Below are 27500 nucleotides of genomic sequence, written 5' to 3'. Positions count from 1 at the left end.
TACTACTACTACTACAACTACTACTAATACTAGTCGTTGGGTGTCATGCGCGGTGGGAAAAGTCACAGAGGTCGTGGCGGTGCTCGTGTTGTCGGGGTAGAGAGGGAGCGGTGAAATTCTTGTGTTAAACTTGTCTCCGTTGTCGAGGAAAATGTGCCAATGGACACGGAAGGGCAAGCTAAAACATATCACACACGTCAAAAATAAGAAAACTAGTAAACGTCAAAAATAAGAAAACGAGGTCATATAGATCACGGTCCCGCGTCACCCTTGTCACGTGGCGCAAAAATATATTTAAAAAGGGGAATGCAACACGAGTACTTCCCAGGAGGTCACCCATCATAGTACTACTCTCGCCCAAGCACGCTTAACTTCGGAGTTCTGATGGGATCCGTTGTTTTAGTGCTGGTATGATCGCATCCGACATGCAACTATCAATTTGTTCCTTATGCTTGCCCCTACTACTACTACTACTACTACTACTACTACTACTACTACTAGTCGTTGGGTGTCACGCGCGGTGGGAAAAGTCACAGAGGTCGTGGCGGTGCTCGTGTTGTCGGGGTAGAGAGGGAGCGGTGAAATTCTTGTGTTAAACTCGTCTCCGTTGTCGAGGCAAATGTGGCAATGGACACGGGAGGGGCAAGCTAAAACATATCACAAACGTCAAAAATAAGAAAACTAGTAAACGTCAAAAATAAGAAAACGAGGTCATATAGATCACGGTCCCGCGTCATCCTTGTCACGTGGCGCAAAAATATATTTAAAAAGGGGAATGCAACACGAGTACTTTACCAGGAGGTCACCCATCCTAGTACTACTCTCGCCCAAGCACGCTTAACTTCGGAGTTCTGATGGGATCCGGTGCTTTAGTGCTGATATGATCGCATCCGACATGCAACTATCTATTTGTTCCTTATGCTTGCCCCTACTACTACTACTACTACTACTACTACTACTACTACTACTACTACTACTACTACTAGTCGTTGGGTGTCATGCGCGGTGGGAAAAGTCACACAGGTCGTGGCGGTGCTCGTGTTGTCGGGGTAGAGAGGGAGCGGTGAAATTCTTGTGTTAAACTCGTCTCCGTTGTCGAGGCAAATGTGCCAATGGACACGGGAGGGGCAAGCTAAAACATATCACAAACGTCAAAAATAAGAAAACTAGTAAATGTCAAAAATAAGAAAACGAGGTCATATAGATCACGGTCCCGCGTCATCCTTGTCACGTGGCGCAAAAATATATTTAAAAAGGGGAATGCAACACGAGGACTTCCCAGGAGGTCACCCATCCTAGTACTACTCTCGCCCAAGCACGATTAACTTCGGAGTTCTGATGGGATCCGCTGCTTTAGTGCTGGTATGATCGCATCCGACATGCAACTATCTATTTGTTCCTTATGCTTGCCCCTACTACTACTACTACTCCTACTACTACTACTACTACTAGTCGTTGGGTGTCATGCGCGGTGGGAAAAGTCACAGAGGTCGTGGCGGTGCTTGTGTTGTCGGGGTAGAGAGGGAGCGGTGAAATTCTTGTGTTAAACTCGTCTCCGTTCTCGAGGCAAATGTGGCAATGGACACGGGAGGGGCAAGCTAAAACATATCACAAACGTCAAAAATAAGAAAACTAGTAAACGTCAAAAATAAGAAAACGAGGTCATATAGATCACGGTCCCGCGTCATCCTTGTCACGTGGCGCAAAAATATATTTAAAAAGGGGAATGCAACACGAGGACTTCCCAGGAGGTCACCCATCCTAGTACTACTCTCGCCCAAGCACGCTTAACTTCGGAGTTCTCATGGGATCCGGTGCTTTAGTGCTGGTATGATCGCATCCAACATGCAACTATCTATTTGTTCCTTATGCTTGCCCCTACTACTACTACTGCTACTACTACTATTTGTTTGGGTGTCATGCGCGGTGGGAAAAGTCACAGAGGTCGTGGCGGTGCTCGTGTTGTCGGGGTAGAGAGGGAGCGGTGAAATTCTTTTGTTAAACTCGTCTCCGTTGTCGAGGCAAATGTGGCAATGGACACGGGAGGGGCAAGCTAAAACATATCACAAACGTCAAAAATAAGAAAACTAGTAAACGTCAAAAATAAGAAAACGAGGTCATATAGATCACGGTCCCGCGTCATCCTTGTCACGTGGCGCAAAAATATATTTAAAAAGGGGAATGCAACACGAGGACTTCCCAGGAGGTCACCCATCCTAGTACTACTCTCGCCCAAGAACGCTTAACTTCGGAGTTCTGATGGGATCCGATGCTTTAGTGCTGGTATGATCACATCCGACATGCAACTATCTATTTGTTCCTTATGCTTTTCCCTACTACTACTACTACTACTACTACTACTACTACTACTACTACTACTACTACTACTACTACTACTACTACTACTACTACTACTACTACTACTACTACTACTACTACTACTACTACTACTACTACTACTACTACTACTAGTCGTTGGGTGTCATGCGCGGTGGGAAAAGTCACAGAGGTCGTGGCGGTGCTCGTGTTGTCGGGGTAGAGAGGGAGCGGTGAAATTCTTGTGTTAAACTCGTCTCCGTTCTCGAGGCAAATGTGGCAATGGACACGGGAGGGGCAAGCTAAAACATATCACAAACGTCAAAAATAAGAAAACTAGTAAACGTCAAAAATAAGAAAACGAGGTCATATAGATCACGGTCCCGCGTCATCCTTGTCACGTGGCGCAAAAATATATTTAAAAAGGGGAATGCAACACGAGGACTTCCCAGGAGGTCACCCATCCTAGTACTACTCTCGCCCAAGCACGCTTAACTTCGGAGTTCTCATGGGATCCGGTGCTTTAGTGCTGGTATGATCGCATCCGACGTGCAACTATCTATTTGTTCCTTATGCTTGCCCCTACTACTACTACTACTACTACTACTACTACTATTTGTTTGGGTGTCATGCGCGGTGGGAAAAGTCACAGAGGTCGTGGCGGTGCTCGTGTTGTCGGGGTAGAGAGGGAGCGGTGAAATTCTTGTGTTAAACTCGTCTCCGTTGTCTAGGCAAATGTGCCAATGGAAACGGGAGGGGCAAGCTAAAACATATCACAAACGTCAAAAATAAGAAAACTAGTAAACGTCAAAAATAAGAAAACGAGGTCATATAGATCACGGTCCCGCGTCATCCTTGTCACGTGGCGAAAAAATATATTTAAAAAGGGGAATGCAACACGAGGACTTCCGAGGAGGTCACCCATCCTAGTACTACTCTCGCCCAAGCACGCTTAACTTCGGAGTTCTGATGGGATCCGATGCTTTAGTGCTGGTATGATCGCATCCGACATGCAACTATCTATTTGTTCCTTATGCTTGCCCCTACTACTACTACTACTACTACTACTACTACTACTACTACTACTACTACTACTACTACTACTAGTCGTTGGGTGTCATGCGCGGTGGGAAAAGTCACACAGGTCGTGGCGGTGCTCGTGTTGTCGGGGTAGAGAGGGAGCGGTGAAATTCTTGTGTTAAACTCGTCTCCGTTGTCGAGGCAAATGTGGCAATGGACACGGGAGGGGCAAGCTAAAACATATCACAAACGTCAAAAATAAGAAAACTAGTAAACATCAAAATAAGAAAACGAGGCCATATAGATCACGGTCCCGCGTCATCCTTGTCACGTGGCGCAAAAATATATTTAAAAAGGGGAATGCAACACGAGGACTTCCCAGGAGGTCACCCATCCTAGTACTACTCTCGCCCAAGCACGCTTAACTTCGGAGTTCTCATGGGATCCGGTGCTTTACTGCTGGTATGATCGCATCCGACATGCAACTATCTATTTGTTCCTTATGCTTGCCTACTAGTCGTTGGGTGTCATGCGCGGTGGGAAAAGTCACACAGGTCGTGGCGGTGCTCGTGTTGTCGGGGTAGAGAGGGAGCGGTGAAATTCTTGTGTTAAACTCGTCTCCGTTGTCGAGGCAAATGTGCCAATGGACACGGGAGGGGCAAGCTAAAACATATCACAAACGTCAAAAATAAGAAAACTAGTAAACGTCAAAAATAAGAAAACGAGGTCATATAGATCACGGTCCCGCGTCATCCTTGTCACGTGGCGCAAAAATATATTTAAAAAGGGGAATGCAACACGAGGACTTCCCAGGAGGTCACCCATCCTAGTACTACTCTCGCCCAAGCAAGCTTAACTTCGGAGTTCTGATGGGATCCGCTGCTTTAGTGCTGGTATGATCGCATCCGACATGCAACTATCTATTTGTTCCTTATGCTTGCCCCTACTACTAGTCGTTGGGTGTCATGCGCGGTGGGAAAAGTCACAGAGGTCGTGGCGGTGCTCGTGTTGTCGGGGTAGAAAGGGAGCGGTGAAATTCTTGTGTTAAACTCGTCTCCGTTCTCGAGGCAAATGTGGCAATGGACACGGGAGGGGCAAGCTAAAACATATCACAAACGTCAAAAATAAGAAAACTAGTAAACGTCAAAAATAAGAAAACGAGGTCATATAGATCACGGTCCCGCGTCATCCTTGTCACGTGGCGCAAAAATATATTTAAAAAGGGGAATGCAACACGAGGACTTCCCAGGAGGTCACCCATCCTAGTACTACTCTCGCCCAAGCACGCTTAACTTCGGAGTTATCATGGGATCCGGTGCTTTAATGCTGGTATGATCGCATCCGACATGCAACTATCTATTTGTTCCTTATGCTTGCCCCTACTACTACTACTACTACTACTACTACTAATACTACTACTACTACTACTACTACTACTACTAGTCGTTGGGTGTCATGCGCGGTGGGAAAGGTCACACAGGTCGTGGCGGTGCTCGTGTTGTCGGGGTAGAGAGGGAGCGGTGAAATTCTTGTGTTAAACTCGTCTCCGTTGTCGAGGCAAATGTGGCAATGGACACGGGAGGGGCAAGCTAAAACATATCACAAACGTCAAAAATAAGAAAACTAGTAAACGTCAAAAATAAGAAAACGAGGTCATATAGATCACGGTCCCGCGTCATCCTTGTCACGTGGCGCAAAAATATATTTAAAAAGGGAATGCAACACGAGGACTTCCCAGGAGGTCACCCATCCTAGTACTACTCTGGCCCAAGCATGCTTAACTTCGGAGTACTGATGGGATCCGGTGCTTTAGTGCTGGTATGATCGCATCCGACATGTAACTATCTATTTGTTCCTTATGCTTGCCCCTACTACTACTACTACTACTTCTACTACTACTACTACTACTACTACTACTACTACTACTACTACTAGTACCAGTACTACTACTAGTACTACTACTACTACTACTACTACTTGTCGTTGGGTGTCAAGCGCGGTGGGAAAAGTCACAGAGGTCGTGGCGGTGCTTGTGTTGTCGGGGTAGAGAGGGAGCGGTGAAATTCTTGTGTTAAACTCGTCTCAGTTGTCGAGGCAAATGTGGCAATGGCCACGGGAGGGGTAAGCTAAAACATATCACAAAGGTCAAAAATAAGAAAACTATGTCATATAGATCACGGTCCCGCGTCATCCTTGTCACGTGGCGCAAAAATATATTTAAAAAGGGAATGCAACAGAGGACTTCCCAGGAGGTCACCCATCCTAGTACTACTCTGGCCCAAGCATGCTTAACTTCGGAGTACTGATGGGATCCGGTGCTTTAGTGCTGGTATGATCGCATCCGACATGTAACTATCTATTTGTTCCTTATGCTTGCCCCTACTACTACTACTACTACTTCTACTACTACTACTACTACTACTACTACTACTACTACTACTACTACTACTACTACTACTAGTACCAGTACTACTACTAGTACTACTACTACTACTACTACTACTTGTCGTTGGGTGTCAAGCGCGGTGGGAAAAGTCACAGAGGTCGTGGCGGTGCTTGTGTTGTCGGGGTAGAGAGGGAGCGGTGAAATTCTTGTGTTAAACTCGTCTCCGTTGTCGAGGCAAATGTGGCAATGGCCACGGGAGGGGTAAGCTAAAACATATCACAAAGGTCAAAAATAAGAAAACTATGTAATATAGATCACGCTCCCGCGTCATCCTTGTCACGTGGCGCAAAAATATATGTAAAAAGGGGAATGCAACAAGAGGACTTCCCAGGAGGTCACCCATCCTAGTACTACTCTTGCCCAAGCACGCTTAACTTCGAAGTTCTGATGGGATCCGGTGCTTTAGTGCTCGTATGATCGCATCCGTCATGTAACTATCTATTTGTTCCTTATGCTTGCCCCTACTACTACTACTACTTCTACTACTACTACTACTACTACTACTACTACTACTACTACTACTACTAGTCGTTGGGTGTCAAGCGCGGTGGGAAAAGTCACAGAGGTCGTGGCGGTGCTTGTGTTGTCGGGGTAGAGAGGGAGCGGTCAAATTCTTGTGTTAAACTCATCTCCGTTGTCGACGCAAATGTGGCAATGGACACGGGAGGGGCAAGCAAAAACATATCACAAACGTCAAAAATAAGAAAACAGGTAAACGTCAAAAATAAGAAAACGATGTCATATAGATCACGCTCCCGCGTCATCCTTGTCACGTGGCGCAAAGATATACTTAAAAAGGGGAATGCAACACGAGGACTTCCCAGGAGGGGCAAGCAAAAACATATCACAAACGTCAAAAATAAGAAAACAGGTAAACGTCAAAAATAAGAAAACGATGTCATATAGATCACGGTCCCGCGTCATCCTTGTCACGTGGCGCAAAAATATATTTAAAAAGGGGAATGCAACACGAAGACTAACCAGGAGGTCACCCATCCTAGTACTACTCTCGCCCAAGCACGCTTAACTTCGGAGTTCTGATGGGATCCAGTACTTTAGTGCTGGTATGATCGCATCCGACATGTAACTATCTATTTGTTCCTTATGCTTGCCCCTACTACTACTACTACTACTACTACTACTACTTCTACTACTACTACTACTACTACTACTACTACTACTTCTACTACTACTACTACTACTACTACTACTACTACTACTTCTACTACTACTACTACTACCACCACCACCACCACTACTACTACTACTACTACTACTACTACTACTACTACTACTAGTCGTTGGGTGTCAAGCGCGGTGAGAAAAGTCACAGAGGTCGTGGCGGTGCTTGTGTTGTCGGGGTAGAGAGGGAGCGGTGAAATTCTTGTGTTAAACTCATCTCCGTTGTCGACGCAAATGTGGCAATGGACACGGGAGGGGCAAGCTAAAACATACCACAAACGTCAAAAATAAGAAAACTAGTAAACGTGAAAAATAAGAAAACGATGTCATATAGATCACGCTCCCGCGTCATCCTTGTCACGTGGCGCAAAAATATATTTAAAAAGGGGAATGCAACACGAGGATTTCCCCGGAGGTTACCCATCCTAGTACTACTCTCGCCCAAGCACGCTTAACTTCGGAGTTTTGATGGGATCCGGTGCTTTAGTGCTGGTATGATCGCATCCGACATGCAACTATCTATTTGTTCCTTATGCTTGCCCTTACTACTACTACTACTACTACTACTACTACTACTACTACTACTACTACTACTACTACTACTACTGCTGCTAGTACTAGTACTACTACTAGTACTACTACTACTACTACTACTACTACTACTACTTGTCGTTGGGTGTCAAGCGCGGTGGGAAAAGTCACAGAGGTCGTGGCGGTGCTTGTGTTGTCGGGGTAGAGAGGGAGCGGTGAAATTCTTGTGTTAAACTCGTCTCCGTTGTCGAGGCAAATGTGGCAATGGACACGGGAGGGGCAAGCTAAAACATATCACAAACGTCAAAAATAAGAAAACTAGTAAACGTCAAAAATAAGAAAACTAGTAAACGTCAAAAATAAGAAAACGATGTAATATAGATCACGCTCCCGCGTCATCCTTGTCACGTGGCGCAAAAATATATTTAAAAAGGGGAATGCAACACGAGGACTTCCCAGGAGGTCACTCATCCTAGTACTACTCTCGCCCAAGCACTCTTAATTTCGGAGTTCTGATGGGATCCGGTGCTTTAGTGCTGGTATGATCGCATCCGACATGTAACTATCTATTTGTTCCTTATGCTTGCCCCTACTACTACTACTACTACTACTACTTCTACTACTACTACTACTACTACTACTACTACTACTACTACTACTAGTCGTTGGGTGTCATGCGCGGTGGGAAAAGTCACAGAGGTCGTGGCGGTGCTCGTGTTGTCGGGGTAGAGAGGGAGCGGTGAAATTCTTGTGTTAAACTTGTCTCCGTTGTCGAGGCAAATTTGGCAATGGACACGGGAGGGGCAAGCTAAAACATATCACAAACGTCAAAAATAAGAAAACTAGTAAACGTCAAAAATAAGAAAACGAGGTCATATAGATCACGGTCCCGCGTCATCCTTGTCACGTGGCGCAAAAATATATTTAAAATGGGGAATGCAACACGAGGACTTCCCAGGAGGTCACCCATCCTAGTACTACTCTTGCCCAAGCACGCTTAACTTCGGAGTTCTAATGGGATCCGGTGCTTTAGTGCTGGTATGATCGCATCCGACATGCAACTATCTATTTGTTCCTTATGCTTGCCCCTACTACTACTACTACTACTACTACTACTCCTACTCCTACTCCTACTGCTACTGCTACTGCTACTGCTACTGCTACTGCTACTGCTACTGCTACTGCTACTGCTGCTGCTGCTACTACTTCTACTACTGCTACTACTGCTACTACTACTACTAGTCGTTGGGTGTCATGCGCGGTGGGAAAAGTCACAGAGGTCGTGGCGGTGCTCGTGTTGTCGGGGTAGAGAGGGAGCGGTGAAATTCTTGTGTTAAACTCTTCTCCGTTGTCGAGGCAAATGTGGCAATGGACATGGGAGGGGCAAGCTAAAAGATATCACAAACGTCAAAAATAAGAAAACTAGTAAACGTCAAAAATAAGAAAACGAGGTCATATAGATCACGGTTCCGCGTCATCCTTGTCACGTGGCGCAAAAATATATTTAAAAAGGGGAATGCAACACGAAGACTTCCCAGGAGGTCACCCATCCTAGTACTACTCTCGCCCAAGCACGCTTAACTTCAGAGTTCTGATGGGATCCGGTGCTTTAGTGCTGGTATGATCGCATCCGACATGCAACTATCTATTTGTTCCTTATGCTTGCCCCTACTACTAGTACTACTACTAGTACTACTACTACTACTACTACTACTACTACTACTACTACTAGTCGTTGGGTGTCATGCGCGGTGGGAAAAGTCACAGAGGTCGTGGCGGTGCTCGTGTTGTCGGGGTAGAGAGGGAGCGGTGAAATTCTTGTGTTAAACCCGTCTCCGTTGTCGAGGCAAATGTGGCAATGGACACGGGAGGGGCAAGCTAAAACATATCACAAAGGTCAAAAATAAGAAAACTAGTAAACGTCAAAAATAAGAAAACGAGGTCATATAGATCACGGTCCCGCGTCATCCTTGTCACGTGGCGCAAAAATATATTTAAAAAGGGGAATGCAACACGAGGACTTCCCAGGTGGTCACCCATCCTGGAGGTCACCCCCATCCTGGAGGTCACCCATCCTAGTACTACTCTCGCCCAAGCACGCTTAACTTCAGAGTTCTGATGGGATCCGGTGCTTTACTGCTGGTATGATCGCATCCGACATGCAACTATCTATTTGTTCCTTATGCTTGCCCCTACTACTACTACTACTACTACTACTACTACTACTACTAGTCGTTGGGTGTCATGCGCGGTGGGAAAAGTCACAGAGGTCGTGGCGGTGCTCGTGTTGTCGGGGTAGAGAGGGAGCGGTGAAATTCTTGTGTTAAACTCGTCTCCGTTGTCGAGGCAAATGTGCCAATGGACACGGGAGGGGCAAGCTAAAACATATCACAAACGTCAAAAATAAGAAAACTAGTAAACGTCAAAAATAAGAAAACGAGGTCATATAGATCACGGTCCCGCGTCATCCTTGTCACGTGGCGCAAAAATATATTTAAAAAGGGGAATGCAACACGAGGACTTCCCAAGAGGTCACCCATCCTGGAGGTCACCCCCATCCTGGAGGTCACCCATCCTAGTACTACTCTCGCCCAAGCACGCTTAACTTCAGAGTTCTGATGGGATCCGGTGCTTTAGTGCTGGTATGATCGCATCCGACATGCAACTATCTATTTGTTCCTTATGCTTGCCCCTACTACTACTACTACTACTACTACTACTACTACTAGTCGTTGGGTGTCATGCGCGGTGGGAAAAGTCACAGAGGTCGTGGCGGTGCTCCTGTTGTCGGGGTAGAGAGGGAGCGGTGAAATTCTTGTGTTAAACTCGTCTCCGTTGTCGAGGCAAATGTGCCAATGGACACGGGAGGGGCAAGCTAAAACATATCACAAACGTCAAAAATAAGAAAACTAGTAAACGTCAAAAATAAGAAAACGAGGTCATATAGATCACGGTCCCGCGTCATCCTTGTCACGTGGCGCAAAAATATATTTAAAAAGGGGAATGCAACACGAGGACTTCCCAAGAGGTCACCCATCCTAGTACTACTCTCGCCCAAGCACGCTTAACTTCGGAGTTCTGATGGGATCCGGTGCTTTAGTGCTGGTATGATCGCATCCGACATGCAACTATCTATTTCTTCCTTATGCTTGCCCCTACTACTAGTACTACTACTAGTACTACTACTAGTACTACTACTAGTACTACTACTACTACTACTACTACTACTACTACTACTACTACTACTAGTACTACTACTACTACTAGTACTACTACTACTACTACTACTACTAGTACTACTACTACTACTACTACTAGTCGTTGGGTGTCATGCGCGGTGGGAAAAGTCACAGAGGTCGTGGCGGTGCTCGTGTTGTCGGGGTAGAGAGGGAGCGGGGAAATTCTTGTGTTAAACTCGTCTCCGTTGTCGAGGCAAGTGTGGCAATGGACACGGGAGGGGCAAGCTAAAACATATCACAAACGTCAAAAATAAGAAAACTAGTAAACGTCAAAAATAAGAAACCAGGTCATATAGATCACGGTCCCGCGTCATCCTTGTCACGTGGCGCAAAAATATATTTAACAAACGTCAAAAATAAGAAAACTAGTAAACGTCAAAAATAAGAAACCAGGTCATATAGATCACGGTCCCGCGTCATCCTTGTCACGTGGCGCAAAAATATATTTAAAAAGGGGAATGCAACACGAGGACTTCCCAAGAGGTCACCCATCCTAGTACTACTCTCGCCCAAGCACGCTTAACTTCGGAGTTCTGATGGAATCCAGTGCTTTAGTGCTGGTATGATCGCATCAGACATGCAACTATCTATTTGTTCCTTATGCTTGCCCTACTACTACTACTACTACTACTACTACTACTGCTACTACTGCTACTACTCCTACTACTGCTACTACTGCTACTACTGCTGCTGCTGCTGCTGCTGCTACTACTGCTGCTACTGCTGCTACTGCTACTACTGCTACTACTCCTACTACTACTACTACTACTACTACTACTACTAGTCGTTGGGTGTCATGCGCGGTGGGAAAACTCACAGAGGTCGTGGCGGTGCTCGTGTTGTCGGGGTAGAGAGGGAGCGGTGAAATTCTTGTGTTAAACTCGTCTCCGTTGTCGAGGCAAATGTGCCAATGGACACGGGAGGGGCAAGCTAAAACATATCACAAACGTCAAAAATAAGAAAACTAGTAAACGTCCAAAATAAGAAAACGAGGTCATATAGATCACGGTCCCGCGTCATCCTTGTCACGTGGCGCAAAAATATATTTAAAAAGGGGAATGCAACACGAGGACTTCCCAGGAGGTCACCCATCCTAGTACTACTCTCGCCCAAGCACGCTTAACTTCGGAGTTCTGATGGGATCCGGTGCTTTAGTGCTGGTATGATCGCATCCGACATGCAACTATCTATTTGTTCCTTATGGTTGCCCCTACTACTACTACTACTACTAGTAGTCGTTGGGTGTCATGCGCGGTGGGAAAAGTCACAGAGGTCGTGGCGGTGCTCGTGTTGTCGGGGTAGAGAGGGAGCGGTGAAATTCTTGTGTTAAACTCGTCTCCGTTGTCGAGGCAAATGTGGCAATGGACACGGGAGGGGCAAGCTAAAACATATCACAAACGTCAAAAATAAGAAAATAGTAAACGTCAAAAATAAGAAAACGAGGTCATATAGATCACGGTCCCACGTCATCCTTGTCACGTGGCGCAAAAATATATTTAAAAAGGGGAATGCAACACGAGGACTTCCCAGGAGGTCACCCATCCTAGTACTACTCTCGCCCAAGCACGCTTAACTTCGGAGTTCTAATGGGATCCGGTGATTTAGTGCTAGTATGATCGCATCTGACATGCAAATATCTATTTGTTCCTTATGCTTGCCCCTACTACTACAACTACTACTAGTCGTTGGGTGTCATGCGCGGTGGGAAAAGTCACACAGGTCGTGGCGGTGCTCGTGTTGTCGGGGTAGAGAGGGAGCGGTGAAATTCTTGTGTTAAACTCGTCTCCGTTGTCGAGGCAAATGTGCCAATTGACACGGGAGGGGCAAGCTAAAACATATCACAAAGGTGAAAAATAAGAAAACTAGTAAACGTCAAAAATAAGAAAACGAGGTCATATAGATCACGGTCCCGCGTCATCCTTGTCACGTGGCGCAAAAATATATTTAAAAAGGGGAATGCAACACGAGGACTTCCCAGGAGGTCACCCATCCTAGTACTACTCTCGCCCAAGCACGCTTAACTTCGGAGTTCTTATGGGATCCGGTGCTTTAGTGCTGGTATGATCGCATCCGACATGCAACTATCTATTTGTTCCTTATGCTTGCCCCTACTACTACTACTACTACTACTACTGCTACTACTAGTCGTTGGGTGTCATGCGCGGTGGGAAAAGTCACAGAGGTCGTGGCGGTGCTCGTGTTGTCGGGGTAGAGAGGGAGCGGTGAAATTCTTGTGTTAAACTCGTCTCCGTTGTCGAGGCAAATGTGGCAATGGACACGGGAGGGGCAAGCTAAAAGATATCACAAACGTCAAAAATAAGAAAACTAGTAAACGTCGAAAATAAGAAAACGAGGTCATATAGATCACGGTCCCGCGTCATCCTTGTCACGTGGCGCAAAAATATATTTAAAAAGGGGAATGCAACACGAGGACTTCCCAGGAGGTCACCCATCCTAGTACTACTCTCGCCCAAGCACGCTTAACTTCGGAGTTCTGATGGGATCCGATGATTTAGTGCTAGTATGATCGCATCTGACATGAAACTATCTATTTGTTCCTTATGCTTGCCCCTACTACTACTACTACTACTACTACTACTAGTCGTTGGGTGTCATGCGCGGTGGGAAAAGTCACAGAGGTCGTGGCGGTGCTCGTGTTGTCGGGGTAGAGAGGGAGCGGTGAAATTCTTGTGTTAAACTCGTCTCCGTTGTCGAGGCAAATGTGCCAATGGACACGGGAGGGGCAAGCTAAAACATATCACAAAGGTCAAAAATAAGAAAACTAGTAAACGTCAAAAATAAGAAAACGAGGTCATATAGATCACGGTCCCGCGTCATCCTTGTCACGTGGCGCAAAAATATATTTAAAAAGGGGAATGCAACACGAGGACTTCCCAAGAGGTCACCCATCCTAGTACTACTCTCGCCCAAGCACGCTTAACTTCGGAGTTCTGATGGAATCCAGTGCTTTAGTGCTGGTATGGTCGCATCAGACATGCAACTATCTATTTGTTCCTTATGCTTGCCCTACTACTACTGCTACTACTGCTACTACTGCTACTACTGCTACTACTGCTACTACTGCTACTACTGCTACTGCTGCTGCTGCTACTGCTGCTGCTACTGCTACTACTCCTACTACTACTACTACTACTACTACTACTACTACTAGTCGTTGGGTGTCATGCGCGGTGGGAAAACTCACAGAGGTCGTGGCGGTGCTCGTGTTGTCGGGGTATAGAGGGAGCGGTGAAATTCTTGTGTTAAACTCGTCTCCGTTGTCGAGGCAAATGTGCCAATGGACACGGGAGGGGCAAGCTAAAACATATCACAAACGTCAAAAATAAGAAAACTAGTAAACGTCAAAAATAAGAAAACGAGGTCATATAGATCACGGTCCCGCGTCATCCTTGTCACGTGGCGCAAAAATATATTTAAAAAGGGGAATGCAACACGAGGACTTCCCAGGAGGTCACCCATCCTAGTACTACTCTCTCCCAAGCACGCTTAACTTCGGAGTTCTGATGGGATCCAGTGCTTTAGTGCTGGTATGATCGCATCCGACATGCAACTATCTATTTGTTCCTTATGGTTGCCCCTACTACTACTACTACTACTACTAGTCGTTGGGTGTCATGCGCGGTGGGAAAAGTCACAGAGGTCGTGGCGGTGCTCGTGTTGTCGGGGTAGAGAGGGAGCGGTGAAATTCTTGTGTTAAACTCGTCTCCGTTGTCGAGGCAAATGTGGCAATGGACACGGGAGGGGCAAGCTAAAACATATCACAAACGTCAAAAATAAGAAAACTAGTAAACGTCAAAAATAAGAAAACGAGGTCATATAGATCACGGTCCCACGTCATCCTTGTCACGTGGCGCAGAAATATATTTAAAAAGGGGAATGCAACACGAGGACTTCCCAGGAGGTCACCCATCCTAGTACTACTCTCGCCCAAGCACGCTTAACTTCGGAGTTCTGATGGGATCCGGTGATTTAGTGCTATGATCGCATCTGACATGCAACTATCTATTTGTTCCTTATGCTTGCCCCTACTACTACAACTACTACTAGTCGTTGGGTGTCATGCGCGGTGGGAAAAGTCACACAGGTCGTGGCGGTGCTCGTGTTGTCGGGGTAGAGAGGGAGCGGTGAAATTCTTGTGTTAAACTCGTCTCCGTTGTCGAGGCAAATGTGCCAATGGACACGGGAGGGGCAAGCTAAAACATATCACAAAGGTGAAAAATAAGAAAACTAGTAAACGTCAAAAATAAGAAAACGAGGTCATATAGATCACGGTCCCGCGTCATCCTTGTCACGTGGCGCAAAAATATATTTAAAAAGGGGAATGCAACACGAGGACTTCCCAGGAGGTCACCCATCCTAGTAGTACTCTCGCCCAAGCACGCTTAACTTCGGAGTTCTTATGGGATCCGGTGCTTTAGTGCTGGTATGATCGCATCCGACATGCAACTATCTATTTGTTCCTTATGCTTGCCCCTACTACTACTACTACTACTACTGCTACTACTAGTCGTTGGGTGTCATGCGCGGTGGGAAAAGTCACAGAGGTCGTGGCGGTGCTCGTGTTGTCGGGGTAGAGAGGGAGCGGTGAAATTCTTGTGTTAAACTCGTCTCCGTTGTCGAGGCAAATGTGGCAATGGACACGGGAGGGGCAAGCTAAAAGATATCACAAACGTCAAAAATAAGAAAACTAGTAAACGTCGAAAATAAGAAAACGAGGTCATATAGATAACGGTCCCGCGTCATCCTTGTCACGTGGCGCAAAAATATATTTAAAAAGGGGAATGCAACACGAGGACTTCCCAGGAGGTCACCCATCCTAGTACTAGTCTCGCCCAAGAACGCTTAACTTCGGAGTTCTGATGGGATCCGATGATTTAGTGCTAGTATGATCGCATCTGACATGCAACTATCTATTTGTTCCTTATGCTTGCCCCTACTACTACTACTACTACTACTACTACTACTACTACTACTAGTCGTTGGGTGTCATGCGCGGTGGGAAAAGTCACAGAGGTCGTGGCGGTGCTCGTGTTGTCGGGGTAGAGAGGGAGCGGTGAAATTCTTGTGTTAAACTCGTCTCCGTTGTCGAGGCAAATGTGCCAATGGACATGGGAGGGGCAAGCTAAAACATATCACAAAGGTCAAAAATAAGAAAACTAGTAAACGTCAAAAATAAGAAAACGAGGTCATATAGATCACGGTCCCGCGTCATCCTTGTCACGTGGCGCAAAAATATATTTAAAAAGGGGAATGCAACACGAGGACTTCCCAGGAGGTCACCCATCCTAGTACTACTCTCGCCCAAGCACGCTTAACTCTGGAGTTCTTATGGGATCCGGTGCTTTAGTGCTGGTATGATCGCATCCGACATGCAACTATCTATTTGTTCCTTATGCTTGCCCCTACTACTACTACTACTACTGCTGCTACTACTAGTCGTTGGGTGTCATGCGCGGTGGGAAAAGTCACAGAGGTCGTGGCGGTGCTCGTGTTGTCGGGGTAGAGAGGGAGCGGTGAAATTCTTGTGTTAAACTCGTCTCCGTTGTCGAGGCAAATGTGGCAATGGACACGGGAGGGGCAAGCTAAAAGATATCACAAACGTCAAAAATAAGAAAACTAGTAAACGTCGAAAATAAGAAAACGAGGTCATATAGATAACGGTCCCGCGTCATCCTTGTCACGTGGCGCAAAAATATATTTAAAAAGGGGAATGCAACAAGAGGACTTCCCAGGAGGTCACCCATCCTAGTACTAGTCTCGCCCAAGAACGCTTAACTTCGGAGTTCTGATGGGATCCGATGATTTAGTGCTAGTATGATCGCATCTGACATGCAACTATCTATTTGTTCCTTATGCTTGCCCCTACTACTACTACTACTACTACTACTACTACTACTACTACTACTACTAGTCGTTGGGTGTCATGCGCGGTGGGAAAAGTCACAGAGGTCGTGGCGGTGCTCGTGTTGTCGGGGTAGAGAGGGAGCGGTGAAATTCTTGTGTTAAACTCGTCTCCGTTGTCGAGGCAAATGTGCCAATGGACACGGGAGGGGCAAGCTAAAACATATCACAAAGGTCAAAAATAAGAAAACTAGTAAACGTCAAAAATAAGAAAACGAGGTCATATAGATCACGGTCCCGCGTCATCCTTGTCACGTGGCGCAAAAATATATTTAAAAAGGGGAATGCAACACGAGGACTTCCCAAGAGGTCACCCATCCTAGTACTACTCTCGCCCAAGCACGCTTAACTTCGGAGTTCTGATGGGATCCGGTGCTTTAGTGCTAGTATGATCGCATCCGACATGCAACTATCTATTTGTTCCTTATGCTTGCCCCTACTACTACTACTACTACTACTACTACTACTACTACTACTAGTCGTTGGGTGTCATGCGCGGTGGGAAAAGTCACAGAGGTCGTGGCGGTGCTCGTGTTGTCGGGGTAGAGAGGGAGCGGTGAAATTCTTGTGTAAAACTCGTCTCCGTTGTCGAGGCAAATGTGGCAATGGACACGGGAGGGGCAAGCTAAAAGATATCACAAACGTCAAAAATAAGAAAACTAGTAAACGTCAAAAATAAGAAAACTAGTAAACGTCAAAAATAAGAAAACGAGGTCATATAGATCACGGTCCCGCGTCATCCTTGTCACGTGGCGCAAAAATATATTTAAAAAGGGGAATGCAGCACGAGGACTTCCCAGGAGGTCACCCATCCTAGTACTACTCTCGCCCAAGCACGCTTAACTTCGGAGTTCTGATGGGATCCGGTGATTTAGTGCTAGTATGATCACATCTGACATGCAACTATCTATTTGTTCCTTATGCTTGCCCCTACTACTACTACTACTACTAGTCGTTGGGTGTCATGCGCGGTGGGAAAAGTCACACAGGTCGTGGCGGTGCTCGTGTTGTCGGGGTAGAGAGGGAGCGGTGAAATTCTTGTGTTAAACTCGTCTCCGTTGTCGAGGCAAATGTGCCAATGGACACGGGAGGGGCAAGCTAAAACATATCACAAAGGTCAAAAATAAGAAAACTAGTAAACATCAAAAATAAGAAAACGAGGTCATATAGATCACGGTCCCGCGTCATCCTTGTCACGTGGCGCAAAAATATATTTAAAAAGGGGAATGCAACACGAGGACTTCCCAAGAGGTCACCCATCCTAGTACCACTCTCGCCGAAGCACGCTTAACTTCGGAGTTCTGATGGGATCCGGTGCTTTAGTGCTGGTATGATCGCATCCGACATGCAACTATCTATTTGTTCCTTATGCTTGCCCCTACTACTACTACTACTACTACTACTACTACTACTACTAGTCGTTGGGTGTCATGCGCGGTGGGAAAAGTCACAGAGGTCGTGGCGGTGCTCGTGTTGCCGGGGTAGAGAGGGAGCGGTGAAATTCTTGTGTTAAACTCGTCTCCGTTGTCGAGGCAAATGTGGCAATGGACACGGGAGGGGCAAGCTAAAAGATATCACAAACGTCAAAAATAAGAAAACTAGTAAACGTCAAAAATAAGAAAACGAGGTCATATAGATCACGGTCCCGCGTCATCCTTGTCACGTGGCGCAAAAATATATTTAAAAAGGGGAATGCAACACGAGGACTTCCCAGGAGGTCACCCATCCTAGTACTACTCTCACCCAAGCACGCTTAACTTTGAAGTTCTGATGGGATCCGGTGCTTTAGTGCTGGTATGATCGCATCCGACATGCAACTATCTATTTGTTCCTTATGCTTGCCCCTACTACTACTACTACTAGTACTACTACTACTACTACTACTACTACTACTACTACTAGTCGTTGGGTGTCATGCGCGGTGGGAAAAGTCACAGAGGTCGTGGCGGTGCTCGTGTTGTCGGGGTAGAGAGGGAGCGGTGAAATTCTTGTGTTAAACTCGTCTCCGTTCTCGAGGCAAATGTGGCAATGGACACGGGAGGGGCAAGCTAAAACATATCACAAAGGTCAAAAATAAGAAAACTAGTAAACGTCAAAAATAAGAAAACGAGGTCATATAGATCACGGTCCCGCATCATCCTTGTCACGTGGCGCAAAACTTTATTTAAAAAGGGGAATGCAACACGAGGACTTCCCAGGAGATCACCCATCCTGGAGGTCACCCATCCTAGTACTACTCTCGCCCAAGCACGCTTAACTTCAGAGTTCTGATGGGATCCGGTGCTTTAGTGCTGGTATGATCGCATCCGACATGCAACTATCTATTTGTTCCTTATGCTTGCCCCTACTACTACTACTACTACTACTACTACTACTACTAGTCGTTGGGTGTCATGCGCGGTGGGAAAAGTCATAGAGGTCGTGGCGGTGCTCGTGTTGTCGGGGTAGAGAGGGAGCGGTGAAATTCTTGTGTTAAACTCGTCTCCGTTGTCGAGGCAAATGTGCCAATGGACACGGGAGGGGCAAGCTAAAATATATCACAAACGTCAAAAATAAGAAAACTAGTAAACGTCAAAAATAAGAAAACGAGGTCATATAGATCACGGTCCCGCGTCATCCTTGTCACGTGGCGCAAAAATATATTTAAAAAGGGGAATGCAACACGATGACTTCCCAGGAGGTCACCCATCCTAGTACTACTCTCGCCCAAGCACACTTAACTTCGGAGTTGTGATGGGATCCGGTGCTTTAGTGTTGGTATGATCGCATCTAACATGCAACTATCTATTTGTTCCTTATGCTTGCCCCTACTACTACTACTACTACTACTACTACTACTAGTACTACTACTACTACTACTACTAGTCGTTGGGTGTCATGCGCGGTGGGAAAAGTCACAGAGGTCGTGGCGGTGCTCGTGTTGTCGGGGTAGAGAGGGAGCGGTGAAATTCTTGTGTTAAACTCGTCTCCGTTGTTGAGGCAAATGTGCCAATGGACACGGGAGGGGCAAGCTAAAACATATCACAACCGTCAAAAATAAGAAAACTAGTAAACGTCAAAAATAAGAAAATGAGGTCATATAGATCACGGTCCCGCGTCATCCTTGTCACGTGGCGCAAAAATATATTTAAAAAGGGGAATGCAACACTAGGACTTCCTAGGAGGTCACCCAACCTAGTACTACTCTCGCCCAAGCACGCTTAACTTCGGAGTTCTGATGGGATCCGGTGCTTTAGTGCTGGTATGATCGCATCCGACATGCAACTATCTATTTGTTCCTTATGCTTGCCCCTACTACTACTACTACTACTACTAGTCGTTGGGTGTCATGCGCGGTGGGAAAAGTCACAGAGGTCGTGGCGGTGCTCGTGTTGTCGGGGTGGAGAGGGAGCGTTGAAATTCTTGTGTTAAACTCGTCTCCGTTGTCGAGGCAAATGTGCCAATGGACACGGGAGGGGCAAGCTAAAACATATCACAAACGTCAAAAATAAGAAAACTAGTAAACGTCAAAAATAAGAAAACGAGGTCATATAGATCACGGTCCCGCGTCATCCATGTCACGTGGCGCAAAAATATATTTAAAAAGGGGAATGCAACACGAGAACTTCCCAGGAGGTCACCCATCCTAGTACTACTCTCGCCCAAGCACGCTTAACTTCGGAGTTCTGATGGGATCCGGTGCTTTAGTGCTGGTATGATCGCATCCGACATGCAACTATCTATTTGTTTCTTATGCTTGCCCCTACTACTACTACTACTACTACTACTACTGCTACTGCAACTGCTACTGCTACTCCTACTGCTACTGCTACTGCTACTACTGCTACTGCTACTGCTACTGCTACTGCTACTGCTACTGCTACTCCTACTACTACTACTACTACTACTACTACTACTACTACTGCTGCTGCTGCTGCTACTGCTGCTACTACTCCTACTGCTACTACTGCTACTACTACTACTACTACTAGTCATTGGGTGTCATGCGCGGTGGGAAAAGTCACAGAGGTCGTGGCGGTGCTCGTGTTGTCGGGGTAGAGAGGGAGCGGTGAAATTCTTGTGTTAAACTCGTCTCCGTTGTCGAGGCAAATGTGGCAATGGACACGGGAGGGGCAAGCTAAAAGATATCACAAACGTCAAAAATAAGAAAACTAGTAAACGTCAAAAATAAGAAAACGAGGTCATATAGATCACGGTCCCGCGTCATCCTTGTCACGTGGCGCAAAAATATATTTAAAAAGGAGAATGCAACACGATGACTTCCCAGGAGGTCACCCATCCTAGTACTACTCTCGCCCAAGCACGCTTAACTTCGGAGTTCTGATGGGATCCGATGCTTTAGTGCTGGTATGATCGCATCCGACATGCAACTATCTATTTGTTCCTTATGCTTACCCCTACTACTACTACTACTAGTACTACTACTACTACTACTACTACTACTACTACTACTAGTCGTTGGGTGTCATGCGCGGTGGGAAAAGTCACAGAGGTCGTGGCGGTGCTCGTGTTGTCGGGGTAGAGAGGGAGCGGTGAAATTCTTGTGTTAAACTCGTCTCCGTTCTCGAGGCAAATGTGGCAATGGACACGGGAGGGGCAAGCTAAAACATATCACAAAGGTCAAAAATAAGAAAACTAGTAAACGTCAAAAATAAGAAAACGAGGTCATATAGATCACGGTCCCGCGTCATCCTTGTCACGTGGCGCAAAAATTTATTTAAAAAGGGGAATGCAACACGAGGACTTACCAGGAGGTCACCCATCCTAGTACTACTCTCGCCCAAGCACGCTTAACTTCAGAGTTCTGATGGGATCCGGTGCTTTAGTGCTGGTATGATCGCATCCGACATGCAACTATCTATTTGTTCCTTATGCTTGCCCCTACTACTACTACTACTACTACTACTACTACTACTAGTCGTTTGGTGTCATGCGCGGTGGGAAAAGTCACAGAGGTCGTGGCGGTGCTCGTGTTGTCGGGGTAGAGAGGGAGCGGTGAAATTCTTGTGTTAAACTCGTCTCCGTTGTCGAGGCAAATGTGCCAATGGACACGGGAGGGGCAAGCTAAAATATATCACAAACGTCAAAAATAAGAAAACTAGTAAACGTCAAAAATAAGAAAACGAGGTCATATAGATCACGGTCCTGCGTCATCCTTGTCACGTGGCGCAAAAATATATTTAAAAAGGGGAATGCAACACGAGGACTTCCCAGGAGGTCACCCATCCTAGTACCACTCTCGCCCAAGCACGCTTAACTTCGGAGTTGTGATGGGATCCGGTGCTTTAGTGCTGGTATGATCGCATCCAACATGCAACTATCTATTTGTTCCTTATGCTTGCCCCTACTACTACTACTACTAGTACTACTACTACTACTACTACTACTACTACTACTACTACTACTACTACTACTACTACTAGTCGTTGGGTGTCATGCGCGGTGGGAAAAGTCACAGAGGTCGTGGCGGTGCTCGTGTTGTCGGGGTAGAGAGGGAGCGGTGAAATTCTTGTGTTAAACTCGTCTCCGTTGTTGACGCAAATGTGCCAATGGACACGGGAGGGGCAAGCTAAAACATATCACAACCGTCAAAAATAAGAAAACTAGTAAACGTCAAAAATAAGAAAACGAGGTCATATATATCACGGTCCCGCGTCATCCTTGTCACGTGGCGCAAAAATATATTTAAAAAGGGGAATGCAACACTAGGACTTCCTAGGAGGTCACCCATCCTAGTACTACTCTCGCCCAAGCACGCTTAACTTCGGAGTTCTGATGGGATCCGGTGCTTTAGTGCTGGTATGATCGCATCCGACATGCAACTATCTATTTGTTCCTTATGCTTGCCCCTACTACTACTACTACTACTACTACTACTACTACTAGTCGTTGGGTGTCATGCGCGGTGGGAAAAGTCACAGAGGTCGTGGCGGTGCTCGTGTTGTCGGGGTAGAGAGGGAGCGGTGAAATTCTTGTGTTAAACTCGTCTCCGTTGTCGAGGCAAATGTGGCAATGGACACGGGAGGGGCAAGCTAAAAGATATCACAAACGTCAAAAATAAGAAAACTAGTAAACGTCAAAAATAAGAAAACGAGGTCATATAGATCACGGTCCCGCGTCATCCTTGTCACGTGGCGCAAAAATATATTTAAAAAGGGGAATGCAACACGAGGACTTCCCAGGAGGTCACCCATCCTAGTACTACTCTCGCCCAAGCACGCTTAACTTCGGAGTTCTGATGGGATCCGGTGCTTTAGTGCTGGTATGATCGCATCCGACATGCAACTATCTATTTGTTCCTTATGCTTGCCCCTACTACTACTACTACTACTACTACTACTACTACTACTGCTGCTGCTGCTGCTGCTGCTGCTGCTCCTACTACTACTACTACTACTACTACTACTACTACTACTACTACTACTACTGCTGCTGCTGCTACTGCTCCTACTGCTGCTACTGCTCCTACTGCTACTACTGCTACTACTACTACTACTACTAGTCGTTGGGTGTCATGCGCGGTGGGAAAAGTCACAGAGGTCGTGGCGGTGCTCGTGTTGTCGGGGTAGAGAGGGAGCGGTGAAATTCTTGTGTTAAACTCGTCTCCGTTGTCGAGGAAAATGTGGCAATGGACACGGGAGGGGCAAGCTAAAAGATATCACAAACGTCAAAAATAAGAAAACTAGTAAACGTCAAAAATAAGAAAACGAGGTCATATAGATCACGGTCCCGCGTCATCCTTGTCACGTGGCGCAAAAATATATTTAAAAAGGGGAATGCAACACGAGGACTTCCCAGGAGGTCACCCATCCTAGTACTACTCTCGCCCAAGCACGCTTAACTTCGGAGTTCTGATGGGATCCGGTGCTTTACTGCTGGTATAATCGCATCCGACATGCAACTATCTATTTGTTCCTTATGCTTGCCCCTACTACTACTACTACTACTACTAGTACTACTACTACTACTACTACTACTACTTCTACTACTACTACTACTACTACTACTACTAGTCGTTGGGTGTCATGCGCGGTGGGAGAAGTCACAGAGGTCGTGGCGGTGCTCGTGTTGTCGGGGTAGAGAGGGAGCGGTGAAATTCTTGTGTTAAACTCGTCTCCGTTCTCGAGGCAAGTGTGGCAATGGACACGGGAGGGGCAAGCTAAAACATATCACAAAGGTCAAAAATAAGAAAACTAGTAAACGTCAAAAATAAGAAAACGAGGTCATATAGATCACGGTCCCGCGTCATCCTTGTCACGTGGCGCAAAAATATATTTAAAAAGGGGAATGCAACACGAGGACTTCCCAGGAGGTCACCCATCCTAGTACTACTCTCTCCCAAGCACGCTTTACTTCGGAGTTCTGATGGGATCCGGTGCTTTAGTGCTGGTATGATCGCATCCGACATGCAACTATCTATTTGTTCCTTATGCTTGCCCCTACTACTACTACTACTACTACTAATACTACTAGTCGTTGGGTGTCATGCGCGGTGGGAAAAGTCACAGAGGTCGTGGCGGTGCTCGTGTTGTCGAGGTAGAGAGGGAGCGGTGAAATTCTTGTGTTAAACTCGTCTCCGTTGTCGAGGCAAATGTGCCAATGGACACGGGAGGGGCAAGCTAAAACATATCACAAACGTCAAAAATAAAAAAACTAGTAAACGTCAAAAATAAGAAAACGAGGTCATATAGATCACGGTCCCGCGTCATCCTTGTCACGTGGCGCAAAAATATATTTAAAAAGGTGAATGCAACACGAGGACTTCCCAGGAGGTCACCCATCCTAGTACTACTCTCGCCCAAGCATGCTTAACTTCGGAGTTCTGATGGGATCCGGTGCTTTAGTGCTGGTATGATCGCATCCAACATGAAACTATCTATTTGTTCCTTATGCTTGCCCCTACTACTACTACTACTACTACTACTACTACTCTTCCTAGGAGGTCACCCATCCTAGTACTACTCTCGCCCAAGCACGCTTAACTTTGGAGTTCTGATGGGATCCGGTGCTTTAGTGCTGGTATGATCGCATCCAACATGAAACTATCTATTTGTTCCTTATGCTTGCCCCTACTACTACTACTACTACTACTACTACTACTACTACTACTACTACTACTACTACTACTACTACTACTACTACTACTAGTCGTTGGGTGTCATGCGCGGTGGGAAAAGTCACACAGGTCGTGGCGGTGCTCGTGTTGTCGGGGTAGAGAGGGAGCGGTGAAATTCTTGTGTTAAACTCGTCTCCGTTGTCGAGGCAAATGTGGCAATGGACACGGGAGGGGCAAGCTAAAACATATCACAAACGTCAAAAATAAGAAAACTAGTAAACGTCAAAAATAAGAAAACGAGGTCATATAGATCACGGTCCCGCGTCATCCTTGTCACGTGGCGCAAAAATATATTTAAAAAGGGGAATGCAACACGAGGACTTCCCAGGGGGTCACCAATCCTAGTACTACTCTCGCCCAAGCACGCTTAACTTCTGAGTTCTGATGGGATCCGGTGCTTTAGTGCTGGTATGATCGGATCCGACATGCAACTATCTATTTGTTCCTTATGCTTGTCCCTACTACTACTACTACTGCTGCTACTGCTGCTACTGCTGCTACTGCTGCTACTGCTGCTCCTGCTACTGCTACTGCTGCTCCTGCTACTGCTGCTCCTGCTACTGCTACTACTGCTACTGCTACTACTGCTACTGCTACTACTACTACTACTACTACTACTCCTACTACTACTACTACTACTACTACTGCTACTGCTCCTACTGCTGCTACTGCTCCTACTGCTACTACTGCTACTCCTACTACTACTACTAGTCGTTGGGTGTCATGCGCGGTGGGAAAAGTCACAGAGGTCGTGGCGGTGCTCGTGTTGTCGGGGTAGAGAGGGAGCGGTGAAATTCTTGTGTTAAACTCGTCTCCGTTGTCGAGGCAAATGTGGCAATGGACACGGGAGGGGCAAGCTAAAACATATCACAAACGTCAAAAATAAGAAAACTAGTAAACGTCAAAAATAAGAAAACTAGTAAACGTCAAAAATAAGAAAACGAGGTCATATAGATCACGGTCCCGCGTCATCCTTGTCATGTGGCATAAAAATATATTTAAAAAGGGGAATGCAACACGAGGACTTCCCAGGAGGTCACCCATCCTAGTACTACTCTCGCCCAAGCACGCTTAACTTCGGAGTTCTGATGGGATCCGGTGCTTTAGTGCTGGTATGATCGCATCCGACATGCAACTATCTATTTGTTCCTTATGCTTGCCCCTACTACTACTACTACTACTACTAGTCGTTGGGTGTCATGCGCGGTGGGAAAAGTCACACAGGTCGTGGCGGTGCTCGTGTTGTCGGGGTAGAGAGGGAGCGGTGAAATTCTTGTGTTAAACTCGTCTCCGTTCTCGAGGCAAATCTGGCAATGGACACGGGAGGGGCAAGCTAAAACATATCACAAAGGTCAAAAATAAGAAAACTAGTAAACGTCAAAAATAAGAAAACGAGGTCATATAGATCTCGGTCCCGCGTCATCCTTGTCACGTGGCGCAAAAATATATTTAAAAAGGGGAATGCAACACGAGGACTTCCCAGGAGGTCACCCATCCTAGTACTACTCTCGCCCAAGCACGCTTAATTTCAGAGTTCTGATGGAATCCGGTGCTTTAGTGCTGGTATGATCGCATACGACATGCAACTATCTATTTGTTCCTTATGCTTGCCCCTACTGCTACTACTGCTACTACTAATACTACTGCTACTACTGCTACTACTACTACTACTACTACTCCTACTACTACTACTACTACTGCTACTGCTACTGCTACTACTACTACTGCTACTACTGCTACTGCTGCTACTGCTACTGCTACTGCTACTCCTACTACTACTACTACTACTACTACTACTACTACTACTGCTCCTACTGCTGCTACTGCTCCTACTGCTACTACTGCTACTACTGCTACTACTACTACTACTAGTCGTTGGGTGTCATGCGCGATGGGAAAAGTCACAGAGGTCGTGGCGGTGCTCGTGTTGTCGGGGTAGAGAGGGAGCGGTGAAATTCTTGTGTTAAACTCGTCTCCGTTGTCGAGGAAAATGTGGCAATGGACACGGGAGGGGCAAGCTAAAAGATATCACAAACGTTAAAAATAAGAAAACTAGTAAACGTCAAAAATAAGAAAACGAGGTCATATAGATTACGGTCCCGCGTCATCCATGTCACGTGGCGCAAAAATATATTTAAAAAGGGGAATGCAACACGAGGACTTCCTAGGAGGTCACCCATCCTAGTACTACTCTCGCCCAAGCACGCTTAACTTCGGAGTTCTGATGGGATCCGGTACTTTAGTGCTGGTATGATCGCATCCGACATGCAACTACCTATTTGTTCCTTATGCTTGCCCCTACTAGTACTACTAGTACTACTAGTACTACTAGTACTACTACTACTACTAGTACTACTACTACTACTACTACTACTACTACTATTAGTCGTTGGGTGTCATGCACGGTGGGAAAAGTCACAGAGGTCGTGGCGGTGCTCGTGTTGTCGGGGTAGAGAAGGAGCGGTGAAATTCTTGTGTTAAACTCGTCTCCGTTCTCGAGGCAAATGTGGCAATGGACACGGGAGGGGCAAGCTAAAACATATCACAAAGGTCAAAAATAAGAAAACTAGTAAACGTCAAAAATAAGAAAACGAGATCATATAGATCACGGTCCCGTGTCATCCTTGTCACGTGGCGCAAAAATATATTTAAAAAGGGAAATGCAAAACGAGGACTTCCCAGGAGGTCACCCATCCTAGTACTACTCTCGCCCAAGCACGCTTAACTT

General features: G+C 46.2%; 51 non-coding genes and 4 pseudogenes across 51 annotated transcripts in view; all 55 read right to left on the bottom strand.

Annotated features, from left to right (window-relative positions):
- Window positions 1–303: 303 nt before the first annotated feature.
- Window positions 304–422, bottom strand: LOC123417529. Its single transcript, XR_006616965.1, has one exon. It is a non-coding gene; the product is annotated as a 5S ribosomal RNA (ribosomal RNA).
- Window positions 423–772: 350 nt separating this feature from the next.
- LOC123417711 lies at window positions 773–892 on the bottom strand. Its single transcript, XR_006617134.1, has one exon. It is a non-coding gene; the product is annotated as a 5S ribosomal RNA (ribosomal RNA).
- A 365-nt stretch (window positions 893–1257) lies between these two features.
- On the bottom strand, window positions 1258–1376 carry LOC123417551. Its single transcript, XR_006616985.1, has one exon. It is a non-coding gene; the product is annotated as a 5S ribosomal RNA (ribosomal RNA).
- A 347-nt stretch (window positions 1377–1723) lies between these two features.
- Window positions 1724–1842, bottom strand: LOC123417378. The gene has a single exon (XR_006616823.1). It is a non-coding gene; the product is annotated as a 5S ribosomal RNA (ribosomal RNA).
- Window positions 1843–2178: 336 nt separating this feature from the next.
- LOC123417596 lies at window positions 2179–2297 on the bottom strand. The gene has a single exon (XR_006617028.1). It is a non-coding gene; the product is annotated as a 5S ribosomal RNA (ribosomal RNA).
- Window positions 2298–2743: 446 nt separating this feature from the next.
- LOC123417376 lies at window positions 2744–2862 on the bottom strand. The gene has a single exon (XR_006616821.1). It is a non-coding gene; the product is annotated as a 5S ribosomal RNA (ribosomal RNA).
- Window positions 2863–3204: 342 nt separating this feature from the next.
- Window positions 3205–3323, bottom strand: LOC123417516. Its single transcript, XR_006616953.1, has one exon. It is a non-coding gene; the product is annotated as a 5S ribosomal RNA (ribosomal RNA).
- Window positions 3324–3693: 370 nt separating this feature from the next.
- Window positions 3694–3812, bottom strand: LOC123417539. The gene has a single exon (XR_006616974.1). It is a non-coding gene; the product is annotated as a 5S ribosomal RNA (ribosomal RNA).
- Window positions 3813–4124: 312 nt separating this feature from the next.
- LOC123417594 lies at window positions 4125–4243 on the bottom strand. Its single transcript, XR_006617026.1, has one exon. It is a non-coding gene; the product is annotated as a 5S ribosomal RNA (ribosomal RNA).
- Window positions 4244–4560: 317 nt separating this feature from the next.
- LOC123417667 lies at window positions 4561–4679 on the bottom strand. The gene has a single exon (XR_006617095.1). It is a non-coding gene; the product is annotated as a 5S ribosomal RNA (ribosomal RNA).
- Window positions 4680–5049: 370 nt separating this feature from the next.
- LOC123417689 lies at window positions 5050–5168 on the bottom strand. Its single transcript, XR_006617114.1, has one exon. It is a non-coding gene; the product is annotated as a 5S ribosomal RNA (ribosomal RNA).
- Window positions 5169–5561: 393 nt separating this feature from the next.
- On the bottom strand, window positions 5562–5679 carry LOC123417762. The gene has a single exon (XR_006617175.1). It is a non-coding gene; the product is annotated as a 5S ribosomal RNA (ribosomal RNA).
- A 409-nt stretch (window positions 5680–6088) lies between these two features.
- On the bottom strand, window positions 6089–6207 carry LOC123417748. Its single transcript, XR_006617166.1, has one exon. It is a non-coding gene; the product is annotated as a 5S ribosomal RNA (ribosomal RNA).
- Window positions 6208–6741: 534 nt separating this feature from the next.
- On the bottom strand, window positions 6742–6860 carry LOC123417734. The gene has a single exon (XR_006617156.1). It is a non-coding gene; the product is annotated as a 5S ribosomal RNA (ribosomal RNA).
- Window positions 6861–7351: 491 nt separating this feature from the next.
- LOC123417641 lies at window positions 7352–7470 on the bottom strand. Its single transcript, XR_006617070.1, has one exon. It is a non-coding gene; the product is annotated as a 5S ribosomal RNA (ribosomal RNA).
- Window positions 7471–7929: 459 nt separating this feature from the next.
- LOC123417587 lies at window positions 7930–8048 on the bottom strand. The gene has a single exon (XR_006617019.1). It is a non-coding gene; the product is annotated as a 5S ribosomal RNA (ribosomal RNA).
- A 380-nt stretch (window positions 8049–8428) lies between these two features.
- LOC123417449 lies at window positions 8429–8547 on the bottom strand. Its single transcript, XR_006616891.1, has one exon. It is a non-coding gene; the product is annotated as a 5S ribosomal RNA (ribosomal RNA).
- Window positions 8548–9008: 461 nt separating this feature from the next.
- On the bottom strand, window positions 9009–9127 carry LOC123417490. The gene has a single exon (XR_006616929.1). It is a non-coding gene; the product is annotated as a 5S ribosomal RNA (ribosomal RNA).
- A 371-nt stretch (window positions 9128–9498) lies between these two features.
- On the bottom strand, window positions 9499–9651 carry LOC123417763 (annotated as a pseudogene).
- A 347-nt stretch (window positions 9652–9998) lies between these two features.
- Window positions 9999–10151, bottom strand: LOC123417740 (annotated as a pseudogene).
- Window positions 10152–10495: 344 nt separating this feature from the next.
- LOC123417777 lies at window positions 10496–10614 on the bottom strand. Its single transcript, XR_006617185.1, has one exon. It is a non-coding gene; the product is annotated as a 5S ribosomal RNA (ribosomal RNA).
- A 575-nt stretch (window positions 10615–11189) lies between these two features.
- Window positions 11190–11308, bottom strand: LOC123417570. The gene has a single exon (XR_006617003.1). It is a non-coding gene; the product is annotated as a 5S ribosomal RNA (ribosomal RNA).
- Window positions 11309–11789: 481 nt separating this feature from the next.
- Window positions 11790–11908, bottom strand: LOC123417660. Its single transcript, XR_006617088.1, has one exon. It is a non-coding gene; the product is annotated as a 5S ribosomal RNA (ribosomal RNA).
- Window positions 11909–12239: 331 nt separating this feature from the next.
- LOC123417588 lies at window positions 12240–12358 on the bottom strand. The gene has a single exon (XR_006617020.1). It is a non-coding gene; the product is annotated as a 5S ribosomal RNA (ribosomal RNA).
- A 329-nt stretch (window positions 12359–12687) lies between these two features.
- Window positions 12688–12806, bottom strand: LOC123417356. Its single transcript, XR_006616803.1, has one exon. It is a non-coding gene; the product is annotated as a 5S ribosomal RNA (ribosomal RNA).
- Window positions 12807–13150: 344 nt separating this feature from the next.
- LOC123417659 lies at window positions 13151–13269 on the bottom strand. The gene has a single exon (XR_006617087.1). It is a non-coding gene; the product is annotated as a 5S ribosomal RNA (ribosomal RNA).
- Window positions 13270–13607: 338 nt separating this feature from the next.
- Window positions 13608–13726, bottom strand: LOC123417544. Its single transcript, XR_006616979.1, has one exon. It is a non-coding gene; the product is annotated as a 5S ribosomal RNA (ribosomal RNA).
- Window positions 13727–14177: 451 nt separating this feature from the next.
- On the bottom strand, window positions 14178–14296 carry LOC123417564. The gene has a single exon (XR_006616998.1). It is a non-coding gene; the product is annotated as a 5S ribosomal RNA (ribosomal RNA).
- Window positions 14297–14628: 332 nt separating this feature from the next.
- LOC123417760 lies at window positions 14629–14744 on the bottom strand. The gene has a single exon (XR_006617173.1). It is a non-coding gene; the product is annotated as a 5S ribosomal RNA (ribosomal RNA).
- Window positions 14745–15073: 329 nt separating this feature from the next.
- On the bottom strand, window positions 15074–15192 carry LOC123417512. The gene has a single exon (XR_006616949.1). It is a non-coding gene; the product is annotated as a 5S ribosomal RNA (ribosomal RNA).
- A 341-nt stretch (window positions 15193–15533) lies between these two features.
- Window positions 15534–15652, bottom strand: LOC123417741. The gene has a single exon (XR_006617159.1). It is a non-coding gene; the product is annotated as a 5S ribosomal RNA (ribosomal RNA).
- Window positions 15653–16002: 350 nt separating this feature from the next.
- On the bottom strand, window positions 16003–16121 carry LOC123417560. Its single transcript, XR_006616994.1, has one exon. It is a non-coding gene; the product is annotated as a 5S ribosomal RNA (ribosomal RNA).
- A 341-nt stretch (window positions 16122–16462) lies between these two features.
- On the bottom strand, window positions 16463–16581 carry LOC123417771. The gene has a single exon (XR_006617182.1). It is a non-coding gene; the product is annotated as a 5S ribosomal RNA (ribosomal RNA).
- A 356-nt stretch (window positions 16582–16937) lies between these two features.
- Window positions 16938–17056, bottom strand: LOC123417399. Its single transcript, XR_006616843.1, has one exon. It is a non-coding gene; the product is annotated as a 5S ribosomal RNA (ribosomal RNA).
- A 375-nt stretch (window positions 17057–17431) lies between these two features.
- Window positions 17432–17550, bottom strand: LOC123417690. Its single transcript, XR_006617115.1, has one exon. It is a non-coding gene; the product is annotated as a 5S ribosomal RNA (ribosomal RNA).
- A 329-nt stretch (window positions 17551–17879) lies between these two features.
- Window positions 17880–17998, bottom strand: LOC123417618. The gene has a single exon (XR_006617048.1). It is a non-coding gene; the product is annotated as a 5S ribosomal RNA (ribosomal RNA).
- A 347-nt stretch (window positions 17999–18345) lies between these two features.
- LOC123417612 lies at window positions 18346–18464 on the bottom strand. The gene has a single exon (XR_006617043.1). It is a non-coding gene; the product is annotated as a 5S ribosomal RNA (ribosomal RNA).
- A 365-nt stretch (window positions 18465–18829) lies between these two features.
- Window positions 18830–18964, bottom strand: LOC123417749 (annotated as a pseudogene).
- Window positions 18965–19308: 344 nt separating this feature from the next.
- LOC123417770 lies at window positions 19309–19427 on the bottom strand. Its single transcript, XR_006617181.1, has one exon. It is a non-coding gene; the product is annotated as a 5S ribosomal RNA (ribosomal RNA).
- A 365-nt stretch (window positions 19428–19792) lies between these two features.
- On the bottom strand, window positions 19793–19911 carry LOC123417559. Its single transcript, XR_006616993.1, has one exon. It is a non-coding gene; the product is annotated as a 5S ribosomal RNA (ribosomal RNA).
- Window positions 19912–20243: 332 nt separating this feature from the next.
- Window positions 20244–20362, bottom strand: LOC123417347. Its single transcript, XR_006616794.1, has one exon. It is a non-coding gene; the product is annotated as a 5S ribosomal RNA (ribosomal RNA).
- Window positions 20363–20898: 536 nt separating this feature from the next.
- LOC123417601 lies at window positions 20899–21017 on the bottom strand. The gene has a single exon (XR_006617032.1). It is a non-coding gene; the product is annotated as a 5S ribosomal RNA (ribosomal RNA).
- A 365-nt stretch (window positions 21018–21382) lies between these two features.
- LOC123417569 lies at window positions 21383–21501 on the bottom strand. The gene has a single exon (XR_006617002.1). It is a non-coding gene; the product is annotated as a 5S ribosomal RNA (ribosomal RNA).
- A 344-nt stretch (window positions 21502–21845) lies between these two features.
- Window positions 21846–21964, bottom strand: LOC123417653. The gene has a single exon (XR_006617082.1). It is a non-coding gene; the product is annotated as a 5S ribosomal RNA (ribosomal RNA).
- A 386-nt stretch (window positions 21965–22350) lies between these two features.
- Window positions 22351–22469, bottom strand: LOC123417510. The gene has a single exon (XR_006616948.1). It is a non-coding gene; the product is annotated as a 5S ribosomal RNA (ribosomal RNA).
- Window positions 22470–22813: 344 nt separating this feature from the next.
- Window positions 22814–22932, bottom strand: LOC123417648. The gene has a single exon (XR_006617077.1). It is a non-coding gene; the product is annotated as a 5S ribosomal RNA (ribosomal RNA).
- Window positions 22933–23429: 497 nt separating this feature from the next.
- Window positions 23430–23548, bottom strand: LOC123417501. The gene has a single exon (XR_006616939.1). It is a non-coding gene; the product is annotated as a 5S ribosomal RNA (ribosomal RNA).
- A 392-nt stretch (window positions 23549–23940) lies between these two features.
- On the bottom strand, window positions 23941–24059 carry LOC123417575. Its single transcript, XR_006617008.1, has one exon. It is a non-coding gene; the product is annotated as a 5S ribosomal RNA (ribosomal RNA).
- A 341-nt stretch (window positions 24060–24400) lies between these two features.
- On the bottom strand, window positions 24401–24519 carry LOC123417463. Its single transcript, XR_006616904.1, has one exon. It is a non-coding gene; the product is annotated as a 5S ribosomal RNA (ribosomal RNA).
- A 51-nt stretch (window positions 24520–24570) lies between these two features.
- On the bottom strand, window positions 24571–24689 carry LOC123417774 (annotated as a pseudogene).
- Window positions 24690–25075: 386 nt separating this feature from the next.
- Window positions 25076–25194, bottom strand: LOC123417738. Its single transcript, XR_006617157.1, has one exon. It is a non-coding gene; the product is annotated as a 5S ribosomal RNA (ribosomal RNA).
- Window positions 25195–25779: 585 nt separating this feature from the next.
- LOC123417637 lies at window positions 25780–25898 on the bottom strand. The gene has a single exon (XR_006617066.1). It is a non-coding gene; the product is annotated as a 5S ribosomal RNA (ribosomal RNA).
- A 332-nt stretch (window positions 25899–26230) lies between these two features.
- Window positions 26231–26349, bottom strand: LOC123417656. The gene has a single exon (XR_006617084.1). It is a non-coding gene; the product is annotated as a 5S ribosomal RNA (ribosomal RNA).
- Window positions 26350–26915: 566 nt separating this feature from the next.
- Window positions 26916–27034, bottom strand: LOC123417445. Its single transcript, XR_006616887.1, has one exon. It is a non-coding gene; the product is annotated as a 5S ribosomal RNA (ribosomal RNA).
- A 395-nt stretch (window positions 27035–27429) lies between these two features.
- The window catches only part of LOC123417453, a 119-nt gene continuing 48 nt past the window's right edge, over window positions 27430–27500 (bottom strand). Inside the window, exon 1 of the ribosomal RNA XR_006616894.1 lies at window positions 27430–27500. This exon is cut by the window's right edge and continues 48 nt beyond it. This is a non-coding gene — a ribosomal RNA (5S ribosomal RNA).

This window comes from Hordeum vulgare, unplaced genomic scaffold, assembly GCF_904849725.1.
Source record: "Hordeum vulgare subsp. vulgare unplaced genomic scaffold, MorexV3_pseudomolecules_assembly, whole genome shotgun sequence".
NCBI classification, from domain to species: domain Eukaryota; kingdom Viridiplantae; phylum Streptophyta; class Magnoliopsida; order Poales; family Poaceae; genus Hordeum; species Hordeum vulgare.
The sequence above is the reverse complement of the archived record's forward strand: the minus strand, read 5'-3'. Positions and strand labels throughout refer to the sequence as shown.